This window comes from Panthera onca, chromosome X (genome assembly GCF_046562875.1).
Source record: "Panthera onca isolate mPanOnc1 chromosome X, mPanOnc1 haplotype 2, whole genome shotgun sequence".
Taxonomy (NCBI): domain Eukaryota; kingdom Metazoa; phylum Chordata; class Mammalia; order Carnivora; family Felidae; genus Panthera; species Panthera onca.
The window spans coordinates 92,047,837-92,065,096 of NC_138357.1; the positions used below are offsets into that span (position 1 = coordinate 92,047,837).

General features: G+C 41.4%; 1 long non-coding RNA gene across 1 annotated transcript in view; it reads left to right on the forward strand.

Moving 5' to 3' along the window:
• Nucleotides 1-10,747: 10,747 nt before the first annotated feature.
• Nucleotides 10,748-17,260, forward strand: part of LOC145714265 (uncharacterized) — a 131,202-nt gene continuing 124,689 nt past the window's right edge. Inside the window, exons 1-2 of the long non-coding RNA XR_014136823.1 lie at nt 10,748-10,868; nt 13,078-13,344. This is a non-coding gene — a long non-coding RNA (uncharacterized LOC145714265). The remainder of the gene's footprint in view (nt 10,869-13,077; nt 13,345-17,260) is intronic.

Genomic DNA, 17,260 nt, shown 5'->3' on the forward strand with positions numbered 1-17,260 from the left:
TTTTGCTTCGTAACCATGTTCTCAGCTCAGTCTGGGATGTTGGACCTAAGTGATGATTTTTGAGAAAATCATCAGGCGAACCTCTTGGGTAAGAACAGAGGAAAAGCCAAGGATTTGACTGCTAACTGTACCCAATAACACAAAAGTTGGGTATGGCTGAGGTTCTAATGGATGCCCAACACTCTCATAGTTTTTTTTTTTTTCCTTAATACAATAATAAGGATGGAACACTGATTTCCTAATATCAATGTTGTGCTTGCTGCTGTGCACGCTCACATCTGGCCTCAAAGGAGGGCAGTGTGAGATGGAGGTTGGCATTTAAATGGTTATATTACCTCCCAGCACCAGCCCCTTCATTCTCTGTGGCCACAGCCAGCAACTTGGTATCATCTTTAGGATTCTACTTGACTGAGGTTCTTATTCCTTCCTTCTTCCATCACTGTGTCCCAGAGCAATGGATTTTTCTACTGGGGTATGTTTCGCTGATACAATGGATATAATTTGGGAGTCTTTGATGGAAGGACTTGAAAGAGTCATTAACTTCATTTTGCTTCATTTGTTTGCCAAGGCAAAGAATCCCAAAGAGAATGGCTGTGAAAAATACGAGATCTAAATTGACTGCCTTGAAGCTATGCATTTCAAACATCACAGACTGGGGTTGAGCTGTCTCTGGAGGATAGATGGATATGAAATTTCAACTATTATCTAAGGTTGGTGTGCTCAGGTCTACCCTATTCTTCTCTCCTCCAGTCTTCTGCCTTTGGGCATTGCATCTTTGCAGTTCAGAATCTTACTTTTTCCTGGGAGTTGAAGGTTTCAGGCCTCTCTTCTGAGTATTTTATTTTATTTTATTTTTAAGTGTATTTGTTTATTCTGAGAAAGAAAGAGCACAAGCAAGGAGGAACAGAGAGAGAGGGGCAGAGAGAGAATCCCAAGCAGGCTCAGCGCAGTCATCTCAGAACCCAGTGCAGGGCTCAAACCCACGAACTGTGAGATCATGACCTGAGCCAAAATCCAGAGTTGGACACTTAACCGACTGAGCCACCCAGGTGCCCCTCTCTTGTGAGTGCTTTAAAATAGTCTTATCTGCTTGGGATTTACTTTTTCTTAGACATTTTTAGCCTGAAGAAGAAGAGCCAAAGTCAAGAAGAAGAGCCCGCGAAAACAAGTAGTATTTTACCATTTGCTTACTTAACTCATGGCATCTTTTTCATTGGGTTCAAATGCTGGTAACACTGCCAGCTGGGTGACCTTCAGCAAGTTACTTAACTTACTGTGCTTATTTATATCATGAAGATAATAATCATACCTGCCTCATAGAGTTTTAATTAGTTGATAGGCTTAAAAGTATTTAAAATGGTTGGGGCACCTGGGTGGCTCAGTCGGTTAAGCGTCCAACTTTGGCTCAGGTCATGATCTCTTGGTCCGTGAGTTCGAGCCCCGCGTCGGGCTCTGTGCTGACAGCTCAGAGCCTGGAGCCTGTTTCAGATTCTGTGTCTCCCTCTCTCTCTGACCCTCCCCCGTTCATGCTCTGTCTCTCTCTGTCTCAAAAATAAATAAACGTTAAAAAAAAATTAAAAAAAAGTATTTAAAATGGTAATGGGCAGGTCATCTGGGTGCCTCAATTTGGTAAAGCATCAGACTCTTGGTTTCGGCTCAGGTCACGATCTCACAGTTTGGTGAGTTCAGGCCCCGCGTCAGGGTCTGTGCTGACAGCGTGGAGCCCTCTTGCAATTCTCTCTCTCTCCCTCTATCTCTACCCTTCCCCTGCTCATGCTGTCACTTTCCTTCTCAAAACTAAATAAACTTAAAAAATTTTTAAATAAAAATAAAAACAAAATGGTCATGGGCATATAGTAAACTCTCAGTATGTGTTGTTACTGTCATTATGACTATCACTAATAGGATTATAATTTCTAAAGTTCAAGACAAAAGTAGGTTTTCAGTATACTAGCTTTTTTGACATTAACAAAAGCTATGAACATAGGCTGCCTACCTGTATGAAAAATAAGATATGTACTACCACTTTAATTTGTGTTCTACATTTTTTATAAAAGGAATAAGCCACAAATGGAGGTTTCTAAAGCTAGATCTCAGAAAATGGACACGAGACACTTCTATTTATAAGAAAGGATAATAGATTAAGTAGAAAAAATTATACATAAAAACATTTAGTGTAATTACCAAATGCTTAGGATTGTATGAGATGAGAAAGAAAGTTGGGTAGGTTATTAATGCAGAGTTTCATGTGTTTGTGTGTGTGTGTGTGTGTGTGTGTGTGTATGTGTGTGTGTTAGACGTTAGCTAAGCATGGACAAGATAAGTATTGCCAGGCACTTTCATACTTGATCTTGTTCCACAACACTGTGAGATTGTTGGTTATGGATTAAAAATCCAAGGCCTACATAGGCTAAGTCTTCAAACACAAATCTTCTTAGTCTAGCATTCATTACTTTAGACTCAAGTCCAGTGCTCTTTAAATTTTTTTTTTAACGTTTATTTATTTTTGAGACAGAGAGAGACAGAGCATGAACGGGGGAGGGTCACAGAGAGAAGGAGACACAGAATCTGAAACAGGCTCCAGGCTCTGAGCTGTCAGCACAGAGCCCGACGCAGGGCTCAAACCCACGGACCAGGAGATCATGACCTGAGCAGAAGTCGGACGCTTAACCGACTGAGCCACCCAGGCGCCCCTGTGCTCTTTAGACTCTACAGCAATTGTACGCATACTAGGCACAAGGGAGACACAGAACAAGATAGATATGGTCCCTGCCTTCTTAAAGCTTCCAATTTAACAAACAAGGCACACTCCAAAAAAGTAATTGGAAGTGTTAAAAAAAAATAAAAGAACTTTTAGGCAGCTGAAGGCAATGGTGGCCACAAAGCTATCAGTCTCCCACGATATCTTCCCTAAACAAGAGGGGAAATATAAATGTACACAAAAACCAAGTCTTCAGTGTAACTTGAAGACATAGAAGGCCAAAACTTCAAACTAAATGTAGGTTAAAAGAAATAAGTCACCGAATCCCCATGTGGCAGCCAGTAAAGCAGGAGAAAAACTGTGGGAAAGACAGAAAAAGGCTAAGGCAGTGGCACTGATTTAACATCAGCCTCGGAAAGATTCAGTCCACTTTAGTCAGAATGCTCTAAGAAAGCAATAGTTCAGAGCATGGATTACAAAGAAAGGGATTCAAAAGTGCTTATGGTTTAAGGGGGGCAGTCTTTGAAACACAGAGCTTCTAGAAGTGAAAAAAAAGTCAATAAAGGAAAGAGAAACTCCACTTGGCAATTAGGTGGTGAAAAGGAAAAGAGCTAAAAGGGGATATGTAGGGTCTTACAGAATAGAAGAGAAACATAAAACCAGAGGACATGTCTCACCCCTACACAAACAAACAAACAAACAAATCTGCTTAAAGTGCTGGACTTTGTTATAGTGGAAGAAAAGATTTCACTAAGCTGGCAGTCTTGTGAAATACTCCAATACCATAAAAAGTGAACAAAGAGAAAATCAACAAATCCACAAAGGGCTGTTTTAAAAAATCAGAAAACAAAATTTCACACACATTTTGTTAAGTTCCCATGAGAAAAATAACCATACAGCAGAAAAGAACAGTAAGAATTAAATATAATCAAGCATACATTAAGGATGTGAAAAACCACCTTGTAAGAAATGTAAAAACTAGGGGTGCCTGGGCAGCTCAGTTGGTTAAACGTCCGACTTCAGCTCAGGTCAGGATCTCACGATTTGTGGGTTCAAGCCCCGCATTGGGCTGTGTGCTGACAGTTCAGAGCCTGGAGCCTGCTTTGGATTCTGTGTCTCCCTCTCTCTCTCTCTCTCTCTCTCTGCTCCTCCCCTGCTCATGCTCTGTCTCTCTCTCTCTCTCTCTCTCAAAAATAAAAAAGTAAACATAAAAAATTAAAAAAAGAAATTTAAAAACTAAGAAAGGAAATAGTTAAAAAACCAGGAGATAAGAAAAGAGAGTAGAGTTGACTTAATTCAGGAAAGAATTAAAGAAAAGACAAAATTATCTCAGAAATAATCAGGTGTAATACCCAAGCAAGAAGAGATTCAAGTGAAATACAATAAGGGGCAGTGAAGAAGACAAGAAAACAACTGAGATGAGGAACAGGAGATAAAGAAAGAAGTAAAACTGATCAGAGAGAAAGCGGGGAAAATGAATGACAGAAAAAGTGAGAATAATTTCATATTATCAGAAGCTACCTACCAGAGTGAGTTAAACCCATCCACAGCCAGATTAGAGCCTTGTGAGAGATTTTGAGCTAGAGGCACCTAGCTTGTTCACGCCAGGATTTCTGTCTCACAGAGACTGTCAGATTAAAAAAAAAAAAAAATGTCTGTGGTTTTAAGCCATTTTTTTATGGCTTAAAAAAAATCTGTCTTTCTCTCAATGTACTCCTCCTCTCACATTTTATTATAAACACCAAGAAGCACCCAGGTGGCACTAAGTTTGGGGGTAATTTGCTATATAGCAGTAGATAGTGAGTACAGATTTTTGTACTTGGATGTCTGGTACTGCCATAACAAATAACTAAAATATGCACGTGGCATTGAAACTGGACAGCACATTTTAAGGAGGGTGCTGGTGAATGTTTAAGATGCCTTGAACACGCTGTAAAATTTTGGACTTTGAGGAAGATGCTGGCGAGGGCTCAAGAGAAAGTGAGGCAGATGTTACTGGCAACGTGAAAAAAGGATATTCTTGTGATTTGGTGTCAGATTGTAGCTGTTGTTTGCAGTTCCGTGGAAAGTAGAAATCGTGCCTAATGATCAGGGTCATCTACCTAAGGCTGTTCCTATGCAAAATATTGAAGGTGCCACCTGGGTGCTTCTTGCTGTTTATAATAAAATGTGAGAGGAGAAGTACATTGAGAGAAAGACGGCTTTTGAAAAGCAGCCAGGACTTAGGATTTGGAAAATCCTCAGCCCCTACAATTGCAAATAATGCTACAATTAGGAAATGGCTTCTGAGCAAAGATCAAATCCAGAGCACAGGAAAACATTGTCTAAAAATGAAGCCAAGGGTATGGCTGTAAAATCCCTTGTTAATACTTAAGAAATATCAAAGGTTCCATTTAGATCCTTAGAGTTATTTCAATCATACATAAGACCCTTTAAAGAGATTAAGGGTATACCTCACAGATCCTTTAAATCAAAGCCTTAAGGGTGCTGTCCCATAGCCCAGTCTGCCATAGCACAAGGTAGGAAAGGATTTATCTCAAACAGATCTGTACGTGTGGCTTTTCTCTAATGGAGTGAATTCCACTGAAATTTACAGAAGACCCATAGAGTTAATGAGAAAACTATATCAGCAAAAACATTGCCAGTTTGGACTATAAGGGACAGAGAGAAAAGAAAATGAAAAGAGGCTCTTAGATTCCTAAAATTCTACTTGAAGCTAGCAGGCTGAGAAAATCACTCAGCTGCACATGCTGACTCGGAGGGTGAACCCAAAAGCTGGCAAATGGAGTCAAGTGCCTAAGCCTAATCAAGAAACATCAAACATTTTGCTGGCTGGATTCCAGAATTCTACAGACCAATATGACTCCTTTGTGTTTCCAATCCCTCCCTTTTAAATAGGAATATGAACAGTGTTTATTCTATGCCTGTCCCACAATTATACATTGGGTGTGTTGGGGGGAAGGCACCTGTCTCTTTTAGATTTACGAATCTATAGAACAAGAGGAACGGCACCCAAGGAGCTACACCTGCACTGGATTTAGATGATGAGCTTCTCAAACTTGAGCTGACACAGTAAAGGTTTATAAATTTTGAGGACCTTGAGAGGGGGTGAGTGTATTTTGCCTATGAAAGGGAAATGAATCATAGAGGGCCAGAGAGCAGGCCGTGGTAGGCAGCCTCTAAGATGTTCCCAAAGATCCCTGTTTCCTCCTGGTATTCAAGCCCCTGTGTAGGCTAAACTTATAACCAGCTTCTAATAAATAGTATACGACAAAAATAAAGGGATGTCACTTCCAAGATTGACTTACAAAAAGATCGTGGCCTCTGTCTCACTTACTCTCTTTCCCTTGTTCTGAGAGAAGACAACTGCCGTGCTGTGAACTGCCCTATAATGAGGCTCCCATGGTAAGGAACTGGAACCTCTCACCAACAAGGGGCTGAGGCCTGATAACAACTACCAGAACTCGGAAGTAAATTTTCCCACAGTGGAACCTTGAGGTGACTGTAGTCCTGGCCAGCAACTTGATTGCAGCCTTGTGAGAAACCATGAGACACAGGATCCCAGCTAAGCAACCCTCTGATTCCAGACTTCTAGAAACTGTGCATAATAAGTGTTGGTTGTTTTAAGCTCCTGAGTTGTGAAGTTATTTGTTTGTTGAGCAACAGGTAACTAACACACTCACGTATTAAAAGAAAAATATTTTAAAGTTTATTTATTCTTTAAAAAAATTTTTTTAATGTGTATCTTTATTTTTGAGACAGACAGAGACAGAGTATGAGCAGGGGAGAGGCAGAGAGAGAGAGGGAGACACAGAATCAGAAGCAGGCTCCAAGCTGTCAGCACAGAGCCCGACGCGGGGCTTGAACTCGTCAACTGCGAGATCATGACCTGAGCTGAAGTTGGACGCTCAACCAGCTAAACCACCCATGTGCCCCTGTTTATTTATTCTTGAGAGAGAGAGAAAGTATGAACAGAGGAGGCACGGAGCGAGGGAGAAAGAGAATCCCAAGCAAACTCTGCACTATCAGTGCAGAGCCTGACGTGGGGCTTGAATTCATGAACAGCAAGATCATGCATGACCTGAGTCGAAACCAAGAATCAGATGCATAACTGACTGAGCCACCCAGGTGCCTCAAAAGGAAAATACTTTAAAATTTCTCACAAAACACAGCCCAACTATATGCCATGGACATGAGACATACCTATAACTACGTGATTCAGAAAGCCCCAAACTGAAGGAATAAGAAAGGTATACTAAGCAAATGGAAACAAACAGAGAGCAAGTATAGAGATTCTGATATCAGGCAAAGTTTAACTCAAGCCCCAAAACAGCAGATGTGACTGAGGACATTTTTGTGTGTGTGCTAAAAGCCATCATACAAAATGAAGATACAAAGAAATGAACATTTGTGCACTAAATTACACAGAAACCACATTTAGGAAACAAAAACCACCATATATGCAAGAAAACATATGTAGACACACACTGACAGTAAAAGACACTACTATGATACTCTCAGTACAAGACAGATCACACGGAAAAAAAATATAAGGAGACAATAACTGAACAACATAATTAATAAGGTAGATGTTATGAATGTATATAGAACTGCATATCTTGATGTACATTGTGTTCAAGCATCCATGAGACATTGATAAAATTTGATCCTGTCTTAGGTCACAAAGGAAACATCAGTAATTTCCATTTAGTAGAAATATTACAAACAGCATATCTGCTTACAATACAATAAAACTGGAAATTAATAACAAAACAAGCAAGCAACTAAACAAAACAAATTGGCTCTTTCACCTGGAAACGAAAAGGCCTTCTATTAAACAACACCTGGGTGAAGGGGAAACAGACTGAAATTACAGAATCTTGAAGAAAAGAGATACTGAGGGGCGCCTGGGTGACTCAGTCGGTTAAGCATCCGACTTCAGCTCAGGTCATGATCTCGTGGTTCGTGAGTTCGAGCCCCATGTCGGGCTCTGTGCTGACAGCTCAGGGCCTGGAGCCTGCTTCGGATCCTGTGTCTCTGTCCCTCTCTGCCCCTCCTCCGGTCATGCTCGGTCTCTCTCTCAAAAGTAAATAAACACTAAAAAAAAAAAAAAAGAAAGAAAGAAAGAAAGAAAAGAGGTAATGAAAACAGTACACATCAGAATCTATGGGATATATTTAAAGCATCGATCACAGGAAAATTCATAGATTTTTTTTTAAAGTAGGAAAAGAATAAAGTCAGCAACAAAGGAATAAAGTAAACCAAAAGAAAACATAAGAAACTGTAAAGATGAAGGTAGAGGTTACAAACAGGAAACATGGCCTTAAAAGCAGAGATTCAGAATAGAAAGCAATAGATGTCATTAATAAACCAAAATCCCATTGTTTAAAGAAAAATAACAAAACGGACACATGACTAGCTAACTTGTTAAGAAACAGAAAGAGATAAGGCACAAATATATAAAATAAGAAATGATACAGGTAGCAACTAGCCATTGAAACAGAAGAAAAAAAGTTTTAAATCCTGAGACTACTTCAGAGACCTCTATAGAAATGACTTCGAAAATCAAGATCAAATGGATAATTTCCTAGAGAAATATACATTACCAAAATTTACTCCATTTGAGTTAGAAAGACCAATTTCCCATTAAAGAAATAGAGAAAATCATTAAGGCACTACCCCGCAAATAAAGAGCAAAGCCTAGATGTTTTTCCCAGGGAGATTCTAGAAAACCCTTGAAGATATGATACTTTTAGTGCTCTCTGTATTGTTCCAGAACACGGAGAATAAAGGAAATGTCCTAACTCCATTCATGATGCAAAACCTAATAAAGACATTAAAAGAATGAAAATCACAGGCCAATATCAGTCAAGAATGCAAATACAAAAAAAACCCCACACAAATAGATAAAATACTAGCAAACAAAATCCAACATCACAGTAAGAAAATAATATACCATGACTGAGTGGGATCTATTCCAGAAATGTGGGTCAATATTAAGGAGCCAATTAGTGTTCTCCACCAGATTAATATATTGACAAAAACAACCCCACCCCGTCATCTCCACAGATGCTGAAAAAGCCATTGACAAAATCTAACAACCATTTATGCTAAAGCCTCTCAGTAAAATAAGAATCTGAGAACCAAAGAATCTTAGTCTCTTAACTAAGGTATACGTCCTTTGGTTCTAAAACCATGGGATGTTTGGGTAGCTCAGCCAGTTTGGTCCAGCTCTTGATCTCGGCTCAGGTCATGATCTCCCGGATCATGGGATCGAGACCGGAGTCAGGCTCCGAGCTGGCGGCACAGAGCCCACTTGGGATTCTCTCTCTGTCCCTCTTTCTCCACCCTTCCGCTGCTCGTGTGCTCGCTCTCAAAATAAACTTTTAAAAAATTGAAAAAATAGTTTTAAAACCAGTATCTTATTTGATGGCAAAACACCAGAGGCGTCTGCACTCGTAGCAAAGGCAGGCGAACAAGCAAACGAGATCTCAAGAGTTGGAACAATTTTCTGCTCTCTCTGGACCACTTCTGTAATTCAAAATTGCAAACTAGAGTAAAAGTTCTCTCACCGGTGCCTCTCCTACCTGGGACCCAGCTAGACGGCAGTTAGAGTCCACAGGCTGTGCAGTGAATACTGGTAACAGTGGCTCTTAATGCCTTTGCTTGTAGAAGCGCTGAGAGAAGCCATGTTGACTCATTGTGAGAGGAGGGAAAAGAACAAAGAAGGAGGGAGGTAGGAATGGAGGGTTAGGGAGGGAGAAAGGATGAACGAGAGCTAGCAGTGAGAACACCTGGCCATCAGGGGCAGAACATCTGACCAGGACATGGAACGGTGTTGAGCGTAAATGTCAGGTCACTTCACTCCTGTGAGGGCATCCACGGTTAGCTCAGCGAACTGGATTTTCACACAGTCTAGCAAGGTCCACTTTCCTCTTGAAAGCCTCTCACAGCAATAAACAAGCTGTCTAGGAAAACGAGCGATTCTGATCCCTCTGCCTGGCATTGTTGCCTAAAACAAAGCCCTGCAAATTTGGAAGAGTTGCGGGGCTGGATGACATTTCCCCTCTCTGTCTCCTTCTGCCAATCCTCGGAGGTAGGCCAGTAGCGTTTGAGGTAGGAAGACAATGAAATTCTATCATGGAAGAGATACTACATCATGGAAGAGAAAATGGCACTTCCTGACAAGCACAGGCTGTGGAGTGGAGGAGGGAAGAATAGGGCTGAGCGAATCACTGAAGCAGGACAAATCGTGAGCATCTCCCTCTTGGCAAGAGGTTAGGTGGATGGATCGAGCAACGTCTCCCAGCTACCGTGGAGGTGCAACTCTAAGGACTCACTTCTCATCTTAACATCCACTTACCCCCTCCTTCGTATAAATGTCAGTCTTATAACATGTAATTTGTCACATCTACATACTTATGTTTTGGAGCCTCCTTTAGGATTGTCAAAGCCCATGTGCTGCTCATAGTTTTCTGGTTGTATTTCTAAGGAGCCCATTCATGATTATCTATCATGGGCTGGATGAGGGGCAAGAGGACAGTTGAGTGGGGCTTTGCCCCTAGCCCTCTCCTCTTCTCTTCAGCTAGAGCACTGGGGGTTTACTTGTACATTTTGGATTTCGGGCTAACTTTCAGTTGAAGAAACAGCTCCATTTTCTTCTATGCCCACTTGTATACCACATGAGAATTTTGGAATATATATCCTGGAACAGAATTTCTGGGTTATAAGGTTCAGTATGTATGTAATTTGACTGCATATAGCCAGGTCACTCTCTAGACTGCTGATGCAGTGCACACCCCCACCAGCGGTGCAGGAGGTGTGCTATATTCCCACCTCCCTGCCAGTATTCAATATCATTTAACTTTCCAAGGCATAGGTAGTATCTCCTGGTGGTTATAATTGGCGTTGCTCTGATTACCTGTGATTGTGAACTTCTCTATTAATTTGTAAGGCTTTAGGCTTCTTTGTTCTGTATATTGTCTGCTCATATCATTTGCTCATTTAAAAAACTGAGGTTTATTTTCTGGTTGTTTAGCGGGAGATCCTCGTACACTCTGAAGCACTCCTCGGTTTTAGACATTGCCACCATATTTCTCTGCGTGCAAACAATCTGGAAGGTTTTGACTATGATGTGGCTTACTGAAGAGAAATACTTAATTTTGAGGTAATCAGATTCATTAGTTTTTTTTAATATTTATTTATTTTTGAGAGAGAGAGAGAGAGAGAGAGAGAGAGACAGAGAACGCTCACAGGTGCACAAGTGGGGGAGGGGCAGAGAGAGAAGGGGACAGAGGGTCTGAGCGGGGCTCAAACTCATGAACCTGAGATCACGACCTGAGCCAGACTCGGACATTTAACCAACTGAGCCACCCAGGTGCCCCAGATTCATTAGTTTTTTCTTTCATGGTATGTGTTTTGGAGGTTTTGTTTATTCTATCTACCCTCCCACAAGCAACAGAGATATTCTTCCATGTTGCTTCTAATTAACTTGATAGTTTTATTTCGACTCTTACATCATTATCACTCCACAGATTGGTCATAAACTAATGTGCTGAAGAAAGAGAGCATATTCTGTTGAAAAAGTAAGTCAGATCATGTCATTTCCGTGTTCAAAACCTGGTAATGGCTCCCCACTTTAGAGTAAGAGCCAAAGTCCAATCAGTGGTTTAAAACCAATGGTCCTTTGTGGGGCGCCTGGGGTGGGTCAGTTGGTTAAGCACCGACTTCGGCTCAGGTCATGATCTTGTGGTTTGTGAGTTCGAGCCCTGTGTCAGGCTCTGTGCTCAAAGCTCGGAGCCTGGAGCCTGCTTCAGATTCTGTCTCCACCTCTCTCTGCCCCTCCCAGGTTCATGCTCTGTCTCTCTCTGTCTCTCAATAATAAATAAACGTTACAAAAAAAAATTAAACCAATGGTCCTTTGTGATTGCTATTCCCCTCTTACCTGTCTGAGCGCCCCTCCTATTTCCCTCCCATACTCATTCTGCTCCGGCCACACTGGCCTCCTCTGTGATCCTCAGCTATGTCAGGTACATGCACACATTAGGCTGTTCTCTACTCCTGGCATGTTCTTCCTGTGTATATTTGCATAGAGAACCTCTTCATCCCCTCCAAGTGTTGGCTCAAAAGTCATTCATTGTACGTTCCATCCCCACCACTTCTAATCTCTCTTGCGTTGACCTACATTTTTCATATTTCTCCATACCATTCATCTTTTCCTAACATAACATATAATTTACTCATTTATTATTATGTGTGTGGCTTATTATCTATTTCCTGCCACTAAAGTGCGAGCCCCATGGGAACTGGGAGTTTTGTTTTTGTCCCATCTGTGACCCAGGGCCTAGATCACTCCACGTCTGGCCCAGAGAAGCTCTTTGGCCCCATTTGCTGAATGATGGGTCGTGTGACTCCTTCCCAGCAAATGGTGACAGTGGCAGTGGCCTCCATTTCCTCTGTACTGTCGGCATCTAGCCCTGTGGCCAGTGCTGTGCCCCCACAGAACATGATTTGGGGCATCATCCTTGACGCTGGGGTTTCCAAGCCTCAGCAAGAGTTCCTGAGAGCTTATAATATCCTTTTCCTTAAATTCCTTAATGTAACCAGACTTTGTTAGTGCAGTTTGTTTGGTTGCTTATTTATTTAATTATTTATTTAATTTGAGGGAGAGAGACAGCGGGACAGAGGGAGAGAGAGTCTTAAGCAGACTCCACACTCAGTTCGAAGCCCAACGTGTGGCTCGATCTCACGACCGCTGGGATCATGACCTGAGCTGAAATCAAGAGCCAGATGCTCAACTAACTGAGCCACCCAGGCGCCTCTGTTGGTGTAGTTTATACCATGTATTAAAGGGTACAAATACACACCTGAAATAAATCAGAATGAAAATGTCACTGAATTCAGGTTCCCTCAAGAACTCGTATTTATTTATTTTTAAAGTTATTTATTTGGAGACAGAGAGAGAGAGAGAGAGAGAGAGAGTGTGTGTGTGTGTGTGTAAGCAGGGGAGGGGCAGAGAGAGAGGGAGAGAGAGAATCCCAAATAAGCTTTGCACTGTCAACACAGAGCCTGATGCAGGTCTCAAACTCATGAACCATGAGATCATGACCTCAGCCGAAACCAAGAGTCAGATGCTTAACCGACTGAGCCACCCAGGCACCCAAGAACTCTTATTTAATTCAGTAAACTGAAAATGAAAAATGATCCAGTCTCCCCCAAAGTAGACAGTGTGGTCACATATCTTGTCAAAGATGGTCACAACATGTCCTCTTATGCTCTTTTGCAAGGTAAATTTTCCACTTCTCCTATCAAAAGATGGAGTCTTTTCCCCTTTCCCTTGAATCAGGACTGACCCTGTGACTTGCTTTGACTAACAGGATGCAATGGAAGTGACACTTTGCCAGTCGCACCTTGCGGCTTCCCTGGTGACTCTGTCAAAATGCTGCAGTGAGGCTATCGCATAAAGAAGCTGATCTACTCTGCCTGAGGATGAGAACTAAGGTGCCCTGGCCGATAACCAGAACCAACTGCCAGCCATGTGAGTGGGGATCCTTGTCGTCTAGCCAGTGCCCCAGCTGACAGCAGGTGTATGAGTGAGCTCAGGTGAAACCAACAGAGGGGCTCCTCTGCAAATTCACAAAACGGTGAGAAATAATATTTTGTTGTTATTTCGAATCGCTACATTTGGGGGTGGTTTGCTATTGAAGGGGATGAGAATATGCCACCCCAAAATATGCTACTTTGGAATAAGGATTATTTTGAACTGAAGGCGATTGGGAATCAACGGATCCAGAAAGAAGCCTTTCAGAACTTATCTACCTAAAAGCAGAGGCCCCAAAAGAACTTGATTGTCACAATTCCCTCCTCAGGAGCTGGAGACAAGAAGTCAGCACCACACCCAAACAAACCTTGTCACAACACTATCATATCTTGGGGCACCTGAGTGGCTCAATTGGTTGAACATCCTACTCTTGATTTTGACCCAGGTCATGATCTCACAGTTGTGAGATTGAGCCCTGCGTTGGGCTCCACACAGGTCATGGAGTGTGCTTAAGATTCTCTCTCTCCTTCTTCCTCTGCCCCTTCCCCACTTGCACTCTCTGTTTCTCAAAACAACAACAGCAAAAACAAAACAAAACAAAACAAAAAACAGACTATCGTACCTGTGTCCCATCTATTCTCCTAAGGACCCATTTGTCTTTCCCAAAAGTTGTTCCTTTTACCGTAAGTACCTTTCCTACCCCTCTCATCATCTATTAAGATGGCATATAAGCCCCAATTCTAACCACCCCTTTGAGTTACTTGTCACTCAGTTATTCGTCACTGAGTACTCCTGCAGGTATGCAGCATTGCAAATGTAAATGAACTTTTTTCCCTCTTATTAATATATCTTTTGCTAGTTTAATTCACAGGTCTCAGGTACTGAACATAAGAGGGTAGAATGAAAGGCTTTTCCTCCCCTACATTGTGCAGCAATAGAGAAGTGATATAAGCAGAAATACTGCTTATCAGAGCCAAAACCAGTGTATCTTTAGGGTTTTTTTTTTTTTTTACCAGTAGTTTTGAGACAAAAAGTTGTAAGTTGTTCCTGGTCAGCTGAGTCGTATGGTGATGCTAGGACAGAATCAAATGAAATTCTGCACACATAACAGTGGGAATAGTTTTTGTTTGTTCACTGGGGACAAATTACTTATTTTATTATCTAAATTTTAAATCCTCCCAAGAAGATGTCTGGTTGAGGAAAAAAAATCACAAAAGAAAAACTAACAGAGAGGACAACCTAAAAGAAAAATGGAGGGATTTTTTTCAACATGGAACTCAGACAAATGGACCATTTAAGTATCGAACAAGACATTTTAAAATAAATCATGAGGAGGTGACCCTTGTGCATAGACTTGAAGGCAGTGGGAAAGTTTGGATGCAGGTATCTGGGAGAAGAAGGTACGAGATGGAGGGGTTAACCAGTACAAAGGCCCCAATTATTGAGTGCACCTGTTACATCCTTCGTGAGATTGGCTTATGATACTCATTTATGGTGAGAACAGTATAGAATAACACAGTTGAAGATAAGGTAAACTTGAATAAATCCCTTATTTTTAGTATAAAAAGGGATACAATTTCAACTATAGAAAAGCAACTTCTCCCTCACGTCTAATAAACAAATGTTAAATCCTGAGAGAACATCAGTTTAAGTACGTCTGAGTCCAGAATCTGATTCTCATCTATGTTTTTAACTCAAATCACGTCCCTGACCAAGCTGCTCTCTGGGAGTCTAGCCCCCCATCTCTTGTTCTGAGCCCCTGCCTGTAAGTGTGAAAGCAGGTAAAACTGGCAAACACCTTATGCAACCGGAATCTCAAATATCAACTTATTCTGAGGAATCTAGGATTCAAGAGTTGTTGCCGCATATCCTGAGTGCTACGTTGTCTTTATAATCCAGTAGAATTCTTAATATTGGAGGAGAAAGTTCTGAAAATGACCTAAATGGGTGTCTAGTAGAGAACAAGAAGTCGAGTGTAATTAATATTGTAATGTGCTTAAAAACCGAAATAATGGCTTTTAAAAAGAAATTGCCTTCAGTAATTTCATTGTGTGAAAACATTCGCTACATTGAAAATTTCAAGGGAGCCTGGGTGGCTCGGTTTGGTGAGCGTCTGACTCTTGCTTTCTGCTCAGGTCATGATCTCACAGTTTGTGAGTTTGAGCCCCTCCTTGGGCTCCATACTGACAGTGCAGAGTCTGCTTGGGATTCTCTCTCTCTCTCTCTCTCTCTCTCTCTCTCACTCGCTCTCTCTGCCCCTCCCCCGCCTGCATGTGCTCTCTCTCTCTCTCAAAATTAATTAATTAACAAAAAAAGAAAATTTCAAAGATACAGATAAGCAAAAATAAGCCAAATGCAATTCTGCTAAGGACAGATATATACTCTCTTTATATTACTCCATTCTTGAGCATAGACTTATAAATGGGCTCAAACTCTATGCACTATTTTGTAACTCATTGCCGTACCTCATTGATAGATCATGAAATTTTATCCTTGTCAATAAATATATGCCTTTATTAATCATTTTTAGTGGCGACACAACAGTCCCTTATTTAGCCAGTACCCTGTTGGTGGACATTAAGTGTGATTCTGTAGATTCGGAATGGTTATCATAACATTATTTCCATATTTATGTCCATGACTATCTTTCAAAGATAAATTTCTTGGAAATGGTGTAAGAGGAGAGATATCAGTCACACGCGCTCTGGTGCATTGCATCGCACTCTCCATTTTGCCCAACCACCAAAATTCTTTTTAATCTAGAATTAAAATTTCTTTTTAGAATTTAGAATTTATAGAATTCTTTTGAATCACTGCCAACTAAATAGGGAATACATTGTGTCTAAGTTTTAAAATTTGGAGTTTTGATTATTAGTGTTGGTTAAATAATTTCCCACAGATAGTAACAATAATTTCATAATCTCATCTGATACCCAGGTCCTATTAAGATAGTTCCAAATATCCCGGGACACCTGGGTGTCTCAGTCGGTTAAGCGTCTGACTGTTGGTTTCGACTCAGGTCATGATCTCACGGTTTCATGAGTTCAAGCCCCACATCAGAGCTCCTGCACAGAACCTGCTTGGGATTCTCACTCTCTCCCTTTCTCTCTCTGCCCCTTTCCCACTCGTGCTGTCTCTGTCTCTCTCAAAATAAGTAAATAAACTTAAAAAAGATTGTTCCGACTATCCCAAAAATGTCTTCTATGGTCATTGTTTTTTTTTGTTTGTTTGTTTTCAAACCAGGGTCCCAGCACAATTCATGCATTGCATTTCACTGTTATGCCTCTTCTCACATTTGTTTTTATGACATTGGTTATTGAAGATTATTGGTTTGCAAACTGGCCCCCAAACCAAAAGGGCAGGGAGAGACTAAAGAAAGAGGCGACCCACTCCAGATTGGTAGATGGCAAATTTAATAAGCAGGGGAACTTACATATGAGACTTACCAGGGCAGCTACAAGAAGAGTGGGTCCCCGCACCTGCCTGCCGGAATCTTAAAATTTTATATAGAAGCCTTACCAGGGTTTAGTCGGAAATACATTCCAGATGGTCTCAGTAACACCTTACTCTCTCAAGGCTTTGTTCTTGAAGTAACTCTTTGTGTGGGGATGGTGGGTAGAACGTATATTCCAAGGACATGGGAGGGAGTGAGAGCCCCTGATTGTGCAGGTCTAGCTCACAAGTCAACCTGCAGTCACGTCCCCTTGATGACCTCCTCTAACAAAGATTCTAGGCCAGCTGTCCTACAGAATGTCCCACATGCTTCACTTGTCTGATTGTTTCTTCATGGTGTAATTTAACTCGTCCTCTCCTAGTCTGTGATATAGATAAGACATTTGATCTAGAGGCTTGCTTAAACATTTTTTTAGAGAGAGATAGCACTCAAACAGGGAAAGGGTTAGAAAGGGAGAGAGAGAGAGAATCTGTCATGGGACTTGATCTCAGGACCCTGAGATCATGACCTGAGCCGAAATTAAGAGTCAGCTGCTCAACCGACCGAGCCACCCAGGTGCCCTTAG